This window comes from Natator depressus, chromosome 8, assembly GCF_965152275.1.
Source record: "Natator depressus isolate rNatDep1 chromosome 8, rNatDep2.hap1, whole genome shotgun sequence".
Taxonomy (NCBI): domain Eukaryota; kingdom Metazoa; phylum Chordata; order Testudines; family Cheloniidae; genus Natator; species Natator depressus.
The window spans coordinates 80,022,641-80,036,124 of NC_134241.1; the positions used below are offsets into that span (position 1 = coordinate 80,022,641).

Here is a 13,484-nt window from a genome sequence, read left to right on the forward strand (position 1 = left end):
TACATTTTTATGGAGTGGAAAGAAATTCCTTTATAAAGGGAATGCCCAAAGAACTGTTGGAAATGTCTCTCCTAGCAGCACACTCATAGGATTCAGTATAGTTTGCTCAGAAGTGTTATTTTAGGATGACCTTTACATGTACAATATGATGAATTTTTCTTTTTATTTTGTAAAGACGTTGTGATCAAGGGGTAAAATAAATATTGCCTTTTTCAGTCATAAAAAACAGAGAATGACAACTGAAACCATCTTTTTTAAACAACATGATAGCAGGCAGCTCTCTCAGAAGAAGTGATGTCTGCTTTTGGAAAACATACAATTTTAAATTCACAGATGTGGCAAAGCCCTAGTGAAACACAAATAAGGATCAATTTTTATACAATTCAGCACAGTGAAACACTGTATAGGACTCACCTTTCCTCAGGGTAAAGGAGAGATACACTTGCTCTCTCTCCTGATAGGATGTAAACCATATTTATGTGTGTGGGTATGTATATATTACAATAAATTATGCAGAAAACCTCAGTGGTGAACACCTCAAGGTTCAGAAGCATTTCCAAAAGATATGGTAAATTCTTATGTGTCTTTAGAAATAAATGCAATAGTCTGTGGGACTCTTCTAGCTAGTGAACAGGATTTGAATTTTCAAATATTTATATTTCTATATACCATATAATTATTAGATTGTCAGTTTGCTTAAAAATAAATATACAATCTTTTATTATAACAATTTACTTTCTCTTCTTTGTATTCAGTATTATCAGAGGTAGAAATAGCTTTCTGCTTACCATTCTGGGAAAGAAGAAATTCATCATTGTACCATAAATACCCTGGAAAGCAAAGAAAATGTTATTAGTTATTATGCCTTCATCCATAGGGATTTTAACTGCCAAACACAATGCATCAGCAGCAAAACAAAAATGAAACAAATCTATTGTAGAAAGCACAGATCAATATTTTAATGCAGATCTGAACATATATTACATGTACTTAGGCAGTAAGGGCCAGTTTTGGAAAAGGAAGAAAACCTAACCTATGAGAGAAAACTCAAGAGCTTGGCTTGTTTAGACTAACCAAAAGAAGGCTGAGGGAGACATGACTGTGCTCTATAAATACATCAGAGGGATAAATACGAGGAAGGAAGAGGAGTTATTTAAGTTAAGTACCAATATGGACCTAAGAACAAATCGATATAAACTGGTGATTAAGTTTAGGCTCTAAATCAGGCGAAGGTTTCTAACCATGAGAGGAATGAAGTTCTGGAACAGCCTTCCCAGGGGAGCAGTGGGGGCATGGGTGGCCCAAAACCCAGACTGTGGCCCTGCCCACGCTCTGCTGGAAGGCCCCACCCTCACTTCCCCTCTTCCCTGAAGTCGGAGGGGGCTCAGCTTCTGCTCATGGCCAGGGGCTGGGGCAGCTCAGGCTGGCTCAGGGGTCAGGCCAACAGCCCGGAGAAGCATTGGAGCCAGTGGCCTGGGGGTTGGGCCATTGCTGGGGCTGGCCAGCAGCTCCTCCGGCTGCGAGAAGTGTGTGTGTGTGTGTGGGGGGGGGGGGTTAAACTAGTGTAAATGGTGACTTCTCTGTAACTTGAAGACTTTAAATCATGATTTAAATCAGGATTTGAGTAACTTTGGGCTAGTCTACACTAGCAACGCTCAAGTGCTGCCGCGGTAGTGCTTTAACGTGGCTTGTGTGGTTGCAGCGCAGTGCTGGGAGAGAGCTCTCCCAGCGCTGTAATAAAACCACTTCCATGAGGGGCGCAGCTCCCAGCGCTGGTGCACGGTCTATACTGGCGCTTTACAGCGCTGAAACTTGCTGCGCTCAGGGGGGTGTTTTTTCACACCTCTGAGCGAGAAAGTTGCAGCGCTGTAAATTGCCAGTGTAGACAAGCCCGTAGTCAGAGGTCATGGGTCTATTACAGGAATGGGTGGGTGGGTGAGGTTCTGTGGCCTGTAATGTGCAGACGATCAGACTATTTCACAATCCCTTCGTGATTTGGGATTGCACTTCCATTAGGATTTGTCTGTGCACTGGTTGGAAAATTTGGTTCTAGTGTTACATTTTCAGTGGGGAGATGGTCATCTAATTTCCCTTTGTGCCTTTGAAAAATCAACCCTTATTCTCAGTGGTGCATTAATGTTGTTTTGCAATGGTGTAAAATTGAGATCAATGGAATTATATTGACATAAAACTAGAGTGACACAAATGGCAGATGAGACCCAATATTTTCCTTTTCAAAGGACAGAAACGTGTTGTACTGGACTGAAAACGTTACGTAAAGATTAAAATAAGAATATTCCTTAGATGGCTATTAAAAGATATTAAACATCCTTTACGATCTGCTGAAATAAAGAAAGTGTTGCTTATGAATGATACACTGTGACAGTCCTGAGAACTGTCAGTACAGACAACACCCCACACACCCTCACCAACATTCAATCCTGTGAGATGTAGCACAGAATCTTTCCCTACGTTTGGCCACTGAAGGAAAGGACAACAGGGTAGCCCTCAGCAAAAGGAAAGGTAAAAGACACTTCAACATGTCTCAATTCAGCCAAGTTTCAAAGAGGAAAAGGAAACCCTCCCCACGCCAGTTCTCTTCTCAGCCCCAGTGCTCTTCTTAGAGATCCTTGCTCCTTGACTCTGACTGCTAGACTTTGGCCTTGTTTTCCCTCAGTTTATCCCTCTGGTGTGTTGGGGTGAATTCACTGATTCCCCACAGCTGGTCCAGCACTGTTACTTTGAAAATCCCTGCACTCAGACTAGGCAATGGTTGTTCTTCCTGTGGCTGAACACACAGGACTAGAGTCATTTTTAGAAACCATTCCCTCCACCCTAAACACACACACAAACACACACACAGCCAGGCATAACTTCATTTGATTTCAAAGGTAATTACATACACATGAGTAGTTTAGCTTGAAAACTAATGAGAGAGTCCTTTTTAAGCCATGCAACATCTTAATTTCTAGTTACTTGGTATTCTACAGAACAATTTATTTTTTAAAAATCTCAACTCTGGGGTGTCCTTAGTTTTTTGTTTCCACTGACCAAATACTTTAAAGAATGTGACAGCCCCAGGCTTTAATCTTGTTCTTCCAGTGCCAGTAAGATGAGACCTTTTTTTACAACACAGTTTTCCACTCATTTTGCAACTAGTCTCTGTCTTTGGGTTGTGGTATTACAAAGTTCAAGAAACTCACCAGATGCTCTAGTTCATATTTGCTCATTACATTTTCTGAATCAATAAACAAAATCAAGTATTTTTAATCACCAGCTCCTGAAGAGGGCAGCACGTTCTAGATATTATTGAATTGTAAGCTAAAACATGACAGTCCTGGCTTTACTGTACTGTAAGCTGGGACGTGGAGGAGGGGAAGGTTATTTTGGATATTTTGTGTAGCCAGTTCCCATGATACAATAAGCCAGGAAAGTCCTAAGCAGTTACAGACCAAGGTCAAAACTGTATTTGATTATTAAAAAGAACATTCAGATTAGGTTACCTGAAGCAATGTGTTTAGAAAGGGAACAACAAAATATCAGCAAGGACTACTTCCATGAGGAATGTGTTTTATCTTTAACACTGTAGATAACTTTTCCTATTGGCAGTGCATTGACTGTCAAAACTACTAAAGGGGTTAGATTTAATTATCTCACTTCTTGCACATTTCATCTCAATTGCTATGGCAACATTCAGTTGCCTCCGCAGCAGTGCACACTTTAATCAGATATTTCCTCACTCATTTCTCTGTGCACCACAGCAATGTAGTCAAATTTACAGCCAAACCCTGATGCCTCTGATAACACCTCTTTGGAATTAATGGTTAGGTTTCCCCCACATACACACCCACCCACCCAAATACTTGCAGAGAGTTTAGCACCCTGACAACCAAGGCTGGAAGAGATGAATACAGTGTATACTTTAACTCCTTTCTACATCATCAATTTTATGCTGTTTCTCCCACCACTCCCTCTTTACAAAGCTTCCACTTATTTAATAACCAACCCAGCAAGCTATGGGCAGGTATTCTGGTTTCTGCAAGAACTCTATTTAAAGGTTGAGAACAGGAAACACAATAATTAGCCAGACAGTATGGTTCATTCTATTTGCACTCCTCCCCAAAAAGCTTTTTGTTTGATTACTCATGTCTTGATTAGATACTTCTTGGTGTATGTCATAGCTCTTTAAACTCTCAGACTGAGAAATCAGGGACAAAGGCTAAAATATAAATAATTAGCGGCAATGAACCAACACCAGGAACTACATCTTGAAAGACTGACAGTATCAAGAGACAGAAAAAGAAAAATGCACATAGGACTTAATAAATTTTGATTATAGAAATGTTTAGCATTTTAGAAGTAGAAAAAACATCTGGGTAGAAAATAGGTAAACATCCAGGTAAACTGGGAATAGCAACTAATAATGCCTAGCTTCTATGGTGAAGGACAAATTAGAAATACATTACATGGATTCAATTAGATTATAGTAGAGACAGACAGATATGAGCGGTATAGTGGGCTCAGGGCATTAAAACATGACATATTTCCATAAATTATGCATTAAAATATCCATTTGTTGTTTTGCTCTTTTAAATAATAGCCAGTGCTGTAAGTACAGTAATCTCCACATTGTCCTTTAGCTATGGTTTTCCTCATAGTTGTATACCTGCTAAAAGGACAGTAGTGTCATGGCATATTTTCAGTGTCTACCAGACATTGTCTAGTACTCCATTAATGAAAGCAATTTAGGTTGCTATGTCGCCAAGGTGGTTTTCCGAAACAGAACCCACATACTAAAGTCCCAGTCCTACAAACCAGTTTCAGAGTAACAGCCGTGTTAGTCTGTATTCGCAAAAAGAAAAGGAGTACTTGTGGCAACTTAGAGACTAACCAATTTATCTGAGCATAAGCTCTCGTGAGCTACAGCTCACTTCATCAGATGCATCCGATGAAGTGAGCTGTAGCTCACGAAAGCTTATGCTCAAATAAATTGGTTAGTCTCTAAGGTGCCACAAGTACTCCTAGTCCTACAAACCCTTACATACATGAATAGTCAATGGGATTTCTCATACAAATAGGGACACTATTCATGTTCAAAAGGGTTTGCAGGATTGGGCTCCAAGAGCCTATTTCCCAGTCACATTTATTACATGCGTTTTCAGTTATTATTTATGCGTTTTCAGTGATATCCAAACAGCATTTAAGCTCTAGGGAAAGGAAAGATCATTTAAAATTCAGGTTTTGCAATCTTGTACTAAAACTGAAGTGCAAAAGTACTTATGCCTAAAAAAAATCTAATATCCACACACTCATTGACGATAATCACAATGTTTGTAATATAACTTGCTTCACTTATAGAATTCATATGAGAGGTGATTCCTGTGACTTCCATGGAGCTATGCTGATTTCCAGCAGGTGAGGATCTGCTCTATAATCTTTATCTTATTACTATTTTTATAGTACTATAAGTATCCATGGCACTGTACAATTAGGGAACTTGTGCCACATGATCCATTGTCTACAACCAAGCTCTACAATACAACTGCATTTGCTCCAACCCCTCAGACAGAGACAAACACCTACAAGATCTCTATCAAGCATTCTTACAACTACAATACCCACCTGCTGAAGTGAAGAAGCAGATTGACAGAGCCAGAAGAGTACCCAGAAGTTACCTACTACAGGACAAGCCCAACAAAGAAAATAATGATCGCCACTAGCCATCACCTTCAGCCTCCAACTAAAACCTCTCCAACGCATCATCAAGGATCTACAACCTATCCTGAAGGATGACCCATCACTCTCACAGATCTTGAGAGACATGCCAGTCCTTGCTTAGAGACAGCCCGCCCCCCCAACCTGAAGCAAATACTCACCAGCAACCACACACCACACAACAGAACCACTAACCCAGGAACCTATCCTTGCAACAAAGCCCGTTGCCAACTGTGTCCACATATCTATTCAGGGGACACCATCATAGGGCCTAATCGCATCAGCCACACTATCAGAGGCTCGTTCACCTGCACATCCACCAATGTGATATATGCCATCATGTGCCAGCAATGTCCCTCTGCCACGTACATTGGCCAAACTGGACAGTCTCTACATAAAAGAATACATGGACACAAATCAGACGTCAAGAATTATAACATTCAAAAACCAGTCGGAGAACACTTCAATCTCTTTGGTCACTTGATTACAGACCTAAAAGTGGCAATTCTTCAACAAAAAAACTTCAAAAACAGACTCCAGCGAGAGAGTGCTGAATTGGAATTAATTTGCAAACTGGATACAATTAACTTAGGCTTGAATAAAGACTGGGAGTGGATGTGTCATTACACAAAGTAAAACTATTTCCCCATGTTTATTCCCCCCCCCCCAAACACATACACACTGTTCCTCACACGTTCTTGTCAACTGCTGGAAATGGCCTACCTTGATTATCACTACAAAAGGTTCCCCTTTCCCCCCGCCCCGGCTCTCCTGCTGGTAATAGCTCACCTTACCTGATCACTCTCATTACAGTGTATATGGTAACATTGTTTCATGTTCTCTGTGTATATAAAATCTCACCACTGTATTTTCCACTATATGCATCTGATGAAGTGAGCTGTAGCTCATGAAAGCTTATGCTCAAATACATTTGTTAGTCTCTAAGGTGCCACAAGTACTCCTTTTCTTTTTGTGCCAAAGAAATGACTATTCCCTGCTCTCCTTAGCTTATTGCACAGCGACCACCTTCTGACAACAAAAATTACAACATGACCCCAGGAGGGGAGATCGAAGCCTGAACCTGCCCGAGCCCCACCACAGCAGGGCCAAAGCTGAAGCCCAAGGGCTTCAACCCTGGGTCAGGGGCCTGTAACCTGAGCCCTGCTGCCCAGGGCTGAAGCTGAACACTCGGGTTTGGGCTTCAGTCCTGGGCCCCAGCAAGTCTAACGTCTAATGGCACTTGGCTTCCATTCATAGTGGACTCAAAGAAGGTATTACGATGCAAGTGGGGAAGGAAACAAAGGAATGATTGGGAAAGAAAGTTGGACAGAATGAAGGGAAATCAGAAAGGAGATGTGGAAAGGGTCAGAGTTAAGATCTGTTTGTCATCTCAACATGTAATTGGCAACATTCCTATATTCTCACTTCATTACTATAATCAGTATTGTTCTCTTTTGCATTATTGAATACTTCTGAAAATATTTCTCTGAACATCACTGTAAAAAACAACAAAAATTAATATGAAAAAAGTGATTGGGAAATGTCTGACTATAATATGGAAAAAGAGAGAAAACCATTTATAAAGAAATCAAGAAGACAGGGAGATTAATGTTATCATTTGTCTTATATTGTCTTCATCTTCAAGCGCCTGGTATCTGTTTGCTAGCACAATTTCTAAACTCTTGTTGTGTCGTCATCTATTCTAGATTGGTGATGTAATAATATGGGCAGCTCTGTTGTTTGGTTCTCTTTTTTGTTCTTATTTTTATTCTCAGTTTTGCTCCCACTAATGCATGGTCTGTTCCCGACTCTGCCCCATTCCTGCTATGTATATCCTCTAAGGTTGTCCATTTGTGCCAAATTGTAACATGATCAGTTTGGTTCTCTGTTCTGTGATCTGACAACCTCCAAGTTATTTTGTGAATTGTATGGTGCAAGAAAATAGTTCCTCAAATGACCAGGTCATTCATTCCACAAAAGTCAGCAAACATGTCACCATTTTTGTTCATTTCACTTTGGCCTTGTTTCCCTATACTTATTTCCCTGTCAGTGTTATTTCTCCCCATTTTAGCATTCATGTCTCCAATTACTAGAAGGACGTCTCTTTTTGGGACCTTTTCTACTATGCTCTGTAGCTGCTTATAGAAGTTTTATTTTTCCTCTTGGCTAGCTTGATTTGTTAGAGCATAACATTGCATAATGAACATGGCAAACTCTTACATGTCTAATTCTACTGATGTAAGTAATGTCATTGACCTCAATGCTGAACTAACTGGGACTACTCATGTGAGTAAAGTTAAACACATACATTAGTGTTTCCTTTTTTATTATTATTTGCATTTTCTCTGTGTGGCATGTGAAAGACCTACCCAAACATTAGGAGAAATGTGCTAACTATACAGAGAAGTCAGGGAAATTGATATACACGGGGTGCTGTCAACTGCACAAAGTTATTTTCCCTGCACAGTCATTTATAATAATCCTAGGTTGTACTTGTAATAATAGTAAGTAATTAATAGTTAGTAAGTAATAGAAATGCAATTTTAAAGTTGAGAGTGTCCTTTTAATAGAAAATGATAGCCTTTTAATAGAATTTTTAAACCAAAGCATGGAATTCAATAGCAGCATATAATTCTCTATTAAATTCTATATGTTGGTTGGAGTGATTTCTGTAGACTTCTACAGAATCCCTATTCGTTTTATTCAAATTCATTTTTATAGGTTAGCCTTTATGGAAAGATCCAACAGATTTTCTATTTTCACTGTTCTACACATATGGTGACCACAAACTATTTCTCCCCCAAACCTTAAAAGAATCAAGGGATAGAGCCTAACCATTTAATGGTGAGGAGGCAGTTGTTAGGAGTGCCTACTTGGTTTTATATTTATAAAATTTATACATACTTTATAGCACTACCACTCCCTAAAGGGATTATTAAATTTTTAGACAAATTAAAATTAAACAAGAGGTAAAGGTGCACTTGAACGAAAAACTGTTGAAAAAATGCCTACAGGCAAGAACAAAAGCAGCAGGGAATTTTTCCAACCGCATGTCTCCATGACCTCCTTGGAGCCTACTGCCTCTGTTCCCACTTATGCAGCAGATGTGATTTGCGAAATGCTCACACAGGTGTTGTGAACTCCAAGCAAAATGACATGTGCAACTCTGTCTCCCTTCAAGACAAAAACTGAAGGGAATCCCTGTTAAACAAACTAAGCTGGAGACTGAATGAGAAAAAAAAAAGAGCACAGAAAATGTACGAACAGTGGAGAACTTTCCCCTGATCCCCTAGCAAAATGCAGTCTAATCACATAGCAACATCCAGAATATCTAGAGAATCAGATGTGAGTCCAAATAGGATATTACTGATCTCAGGTGATAAAGAAAAATCAGATAAGAAGTCTTATACTGATATAACTGTATATTTTATTTGAAACTAAATGTAAAAGATCCCTTTAAGTTGAAAGACTTTGGTAGATTCCAGTAAAGCAGTGGTCCCCAAACTTTTCATGTCACGTCCCCCCTGACTCCTGTCCGTGCCCACCCTGGGATCTGTGGCCGGGAGCGGGGCCATGGCAGCGGACAGGGTTAAGAGAGTTGAGTCTGGGGCCGCAGCTTGGGGCGGGGCTGGAGCCAGGAGTGGAGCCGCGGCCAGGGGCCAAGGCTGGGCCTGGAGAGGAGCTGTGGCTGGGAGCCAAGGCTGAGGGCAGGGCCAGGGTCGCAGCTGGGGGCTGAAGCTGGAGGCAGATTGGGGCTGGGTGGAGATCCCTCCCTGCCCCACTGGGGGGCTGGCCCAGGCTCTGCCACGCCCGCCCGAATATTTCTCCACACCTCACAGTTTGGGGACGACTGCAGTAAAGGGACCTAACAGGAGTATGCAGTTGCTGATCAAAGGAAATTCACGAGAATATTACATGGAATGGGCAAAATCAGGGATATTGAGAAGAAATATTCAACCAGCAATTCATCCAGTAAAATGGGTGTTCACAAATATTACATGTGTAAATTTGGGGTTTTGGAAATGGAGTGTTATACTAATGCAAGTGATTGCAGCCACACATTTTGTGGGTGAGCTTGCTGATAATAAGCTGGTAGATAATTTGGCCTTGAATGTAAAAGTTCTAAATTACTACTTCCCCTGATCCAAACCTAGTCATCATGGCTAGGCTGAAAGACTGCTGTTTAAATAAAATTATTTTTTTTGTTTTTTGCGAGAGAGAAAGGTACTGGGGATGGGAAAAGAGGAGGCCTGATACCTCAAGGCACTTGATATGGATTACAGGGTCTTTCATCTCTAGGTTACTAATTCAGTCCTTCTCAGATTAGTACTGACCGAAAATTGTGAACATATAAAAGGCACCCTTTCTGGTGGTTTTAGGAATGCCTAAAGTCAAGGAAGAGATGAATATGGAGACAGATATATTTTCACTTCTAGTAATCTCTCTATATCAAGGAGGCAGCACTGTGGAAACTTGTACTGCCAGTCACTACTGTCATCTACGGACAGAGGACTTATGGCTGCATCTTTCAGTTGCTCTGTATCCACATAAAGTTTGTATAGGCCTAGGACTTGATCCTACCCTCACTTACCTCTGTTTTACACTAATATAACTCTGTTGATAGAATTGGAGGTACTCCTAATTTGCCCTGGGGTAAGATGAAACCCAGCCCCAAAATTTTACATATTGGGAAACTTTATATAATTGAAGCCTACTTTCTGCAGCCCAGCTGCTCAATAATGAAACAAAAAGGGCCAATTCAAAGACAATGAAAATAAAAACAAAACGCATGAATCAAATGTTTTATACCGTATTGTGATGTGGCTTTCTACTGATAGAAATAGACATTAATTAATCTATTACTTTGAATTTATGTACGCTTTGGCTCAAAGATCTATTCTTATACACAAATTATTGTACCATCCTACTTGTAGGTAGTAGTAGCTGGACACTCATACACTGTTGCCATATGGAAATGAAAGCACCTTGTTATATGAGTCTATCCTTTCCTGAGAACAGAGCACTATGAGACATGCTTACTCCTAATAATAGCATCAAAGATATTTATCCTTTAAAGTGCATTGCTAGTCACAAAAGTGGCTTTTTGTTCACCAGGTATGCTCTCTGGACCTGATCCATTTCCCACTGAAGTTAATGGAAACTCACTTCTGGATCAGGCCCTTCCAAATACAGTACAGCTGTGTGAATACCTAATTTTCTGGCTCACTGGTCAAACTGAAAATACTGTGTGGGGGCGGGGGTTACGAGAAGGGGAGGAGAGGGAGTTTCTCAAGTCTACCAAAAACAAACTTTTTTTTTTTTTTACTTTGAACAAAATGTTTAATTTAATTTTCAGTTTTAAATCTTTTTAAAAAAATCAAATTGAAGGACAATTTGAAACAAAAAAGTCATTTGAAATAAAAAGACCAAAATGTCTAAAAGAAACAAAAAGATTTTTTTCCCCCAGAATGTTTTGTTCTTGTTTTATTTGGACCCCCCCACAAAAAAAGTTTCAGCTGAAAAATTTTGCCCGGTTCTAATATTGAGATTTCACTTCAGTGAAAAAAGTTTGTACTTCCATCAGATACAGCTCTGATAGAGTAAGCTACATTCGCTTCCAGTTTGTGCATCATTCACTATAGCAATAAAGCCATTTATACAGCCTCATTCTGTTCAGATTCTGCCCTTGGATATAACTGTTCAACCCCACTGAAAGCACTAGAGTTGTACACATGTAACTGAGGACAGCATTTGGCCTGCAGACTTTATTAATTATGGGGATGCATAAGACAGAAAGAGTCCAGCTTGGCCTTTTAGAACCCAGGTAGAGTTTACAGCACTAGCGGTTTGAAGCAGTAAAGCAGTTTTTTAGTAGTAAACTGAGCAAATTTGATATGGAAATCATCGAGATACAATGCATGTAGAACCCTGCTCCGTCATTCTCACAAAGTCACCTTTTCAGAGCAGAACTACACTAAAATGTCTCCTTTTTTGAAACAATTCAATTGTATGATTATTTTTGTCTTATTGCCAATGAGTGGAACATAATAAAAAGCATCGGAGGGGTAGCCGTGTTAGTCTGTGTCCACAAAAACAATGAGGAGTCCTGTGGCACCTTAAAGACTAACAGATTTATTTGGGCATAAGCTTTCATGGGTAAAAATCCCACTTCTTCAGATGCATGGAGTGAAACTTACAAATACACCTGGTGGCTGAGCTTTGTGACTTTGTCCTCATCCACAACCATTTCAGATTTGGGGACAACTTATACCTTCAAGTCACCAGCACTGCTATGGGTACCCCACCGTATGCCAACATTTTTATGGCTGACTTAGATCAACGCTTCCTCAGCTCTCATCCCCTAGTGCCCCTCCTCTACTTGCGCTACATTGATGACATCTTCATCGTATGGACCCACGGGAAGGAGGCCCTTGAAGAATTCTACCAGGATTTCAACAATTTCCACCCCACCATCAACCTCAGCGTGGACCAGTTCACACAAGAGATCCATTTCCTGGACACTACAGTGCAAATAAGTGATGGTCACATAAATACCACCCTATATAGGAAACCTACTGACCGCTATACTTACCTACATGCCTCCAGCTTCCCTCCAGGACACATCACATGATCCGTTGTCTACAGCCAAGCCCTAAGATACAACTGCATTTGCTCCAAGCCCTCAGACAGAGACAAACATCTACAAGATCTTTATCAAGCATTCTTAAAACTACTATACCCACCTGGGGAAGTGAGGAAACAGATTGACAGAGCGAGACGGGTACCCAGAAGTCAACTACTACAGGACAGACCCAACAAGGAAAATAACAGAACACCACTGGCCGTCACATACAGCCCCCAGCTAAAACCTCTCCAGCATATCATCAATGATCTACAACCTATCCTGGAAAATGATCCCTCATTCTCACAGACCTTGGGAGGCAGGCCAGTCCTCGCTTGCAGACAGCCCCCCAACCTGAAGCAAATACTCACCAGCAACTACACACCACGCCACAGAAACACTATCCCTGGAACCAATCCCTGTAACAAACCCTGTTGCCTACTCTGTTCCCATATCTACTCTAGCGACACCATCAGAGGACCCAACCACATCAGCCACACCATCAGGGGCTCATTCACCAGCACATCTACTAATGTGATATATGCCAGCAATGCCCCTCTGCCATGTACACTGGCCAAAGCAGACAGCCTGAATATGTAAAATAATAAATGGACACAAATCAGTCATCAGGAATGGTAACATACAAAAGCCAGTAGGAGAACACTTCAATCTCCATGGACATTCAATAACAGATTTAAAAGTAGCCATCCTTCTACCAAAAAACTTCAAAAACAGACTTCAAAGAGAAACTGCAGAGCTACAATTCATATGCAAACTTAACACCATTAATTTGGGCTTGAATAGGGACTGGGAGTAGCTGGCTCACTACAAAAGCAATTTTTCCTCTCTTGGTACTGATACCTCCTCATCAGTTATTGGGAGTGGACCTCGTCCACCCTGACTGAATTGCCTTGTCAACTGGCTCTCCACTTGTAAGGTAAACTCCCTTCTCTTCATGCACCACTATATCTATACCTGTATCTGTAATTTTCACTCCATGCATCTGAAGAAGTGGGTTTTTTACCCACAAAAGCTTATGCTCAAATAAATCTGTTAGTCTTTAAGGTGCCACGGGACTCCTCGTTGTTTTTATAATAAAAAGCAGTTGTACCATTTTTTTGCACATTCACATAATATACTCTAGTTG

At 40.6% G+C, this 13,484-nt stretch overlaps 1 protein-coding gene across 1 annotated transcript in view; it reads right to left on the minus strand.

Moving 5' to 3' along the window:
* The window catches only part of ADGRL2 (adhesion G protein-coupled receptor L2), a 473,176-nt gene that overhangs the window by 215,025 nt on the left and 244,667 nt on the right, over positions 1 to 13,484 (minus strand). The window contains exon 3 of the mRNA XM_074961433.1: positions 789 to 830. The gene's annotated coding sequence lies outside the window, so the exon portion shown is untranslated. The remainder of the gene's footprint in view (positions 1 to 788; positions 831 to 13,484) is intronic.